At 36.2% G+C, this 1,215-nt stretch overlaps 1 protein-coding gene across 18 annotated transcripts in view; it reads right to left on the bottom strand.

Annotated features, from left to right (window-relative positions):
• Positions 1 to 1,215, bottom strand: part of AKAP9 (A-kinase anchoring protein 9) — a 196,380-nt gene that overhangs the window by 106,671 nt on the left and 88,494 nt on the right. The window lies entirely within an intron of this gene.

Here is a 1,215-nt window from a genome sequence, read left to right as displayed (position 1 = left end):
CCGGACCGGGGCACGAACCCGTGTCCCCTGCATCGGCAGGCGGACTCTCAACCACTGCACCACCAGGGAAGCCCTCTTTTGCTTTTTTGAATACTGTTTTTGAACTATTCTGTAGGTAATCAGAATCAGTAAGGGAGCTTTACCTTCCCAACTAACACCATCCTCCTCCCTCTTCGATTTACAAATACACAGGCTGGGATGGAGATCTGTGACAAGTCTAGGCATGTATTTTAAATTTTGAACTATTTCAAATATGCAGAAAAAATAGTTCATCTATTACCTAGCTGTAACAAACACTAATATTTTGTCATATTATATCCATATTTTTTAAAAGAAATTGAACATTACATACAGATTTGAAGATTTCTGAATTAAGTACTGCTTACCTATTTCATTCACCTGTCTCTCTGCCCAGAGGTGATTACTCTAACATGCATGTTTTTATACTTTTTGAGATTTGCTGATATTAGTACACCTAGCAAACACTGCAATACGGTGTCCCATTGTACAGATATAACACAATTTGTTTATTCATTTGCCTGAAGATAAAAATCTGAGTTGTTTCTAATTTTTGACTTAACTTAGACATTCTTGCAATGAACATATCTGGTTGTGCACAAATGTGAGCCTAAGTAGAAGTAAATGCCTGGGCTGTGAGATGTACGTATCTTCAACAATATACCTTGCCAATCTGCTTCTTAAGGTAGTACACTCCCATCAGCAGTGTAAAAGTGCTCCTATTTCACCCGATCTTCACAAATATAATTATACTTGGCATAATTAGTTTTTAGATTTGGCAATCTACAGTGCGAAATCTTATCTCACTAGTCTTGTGCAAGATCCCCAGGTAAGTCATCAAATCACTCAACCACCAAAGTGGGCAGGGGTAGGAGATAGACCTGCTTAAGGCTCTATTGGTCTGTTTTTTTAAATTAGGCCTACCTTTTGTGTATTCTACTGCTGAGATAATTTACCTAAATTTCTTTTGTTTAGAACTGATTATCAGGAAAACATTTAAATGCTCATTTTAAACTTAAAAACTCAGCAATATTTTCTAAATACAGTTCCGAGGTAGGATAGTAGGGAAAACTAACTCAGATGATTCTGCCTATCAAATTTGTAGTAACTTAAAATTCAGCATTTCTTGTCTAAAAGTACTTTTTTTTTTTTTTTTTTTTTTTTTTTTTTGTGGTACGCGGGCCTCTCACTGTTGTG

This window comes from Physeter macrocephalus, chromosome 5 (assembly GCF_002837175.3).
Source record: "Physeter macrocephalus isolate SW-GA chromosome 5, ASM283717v5, whole genome shotgun sequence".
Lineage (NCBI taxonomy): Eukaryota > Metazoa > Chordata > Mammalia > Artiodactyla > Physeteridae > Physeter > Physeter macrocephalus.
The sequence above is the reverse complement of the archived record's forward strand: the minus strand, read 5'-3'. Positions and strand labels throughout refer to the sequence as shown.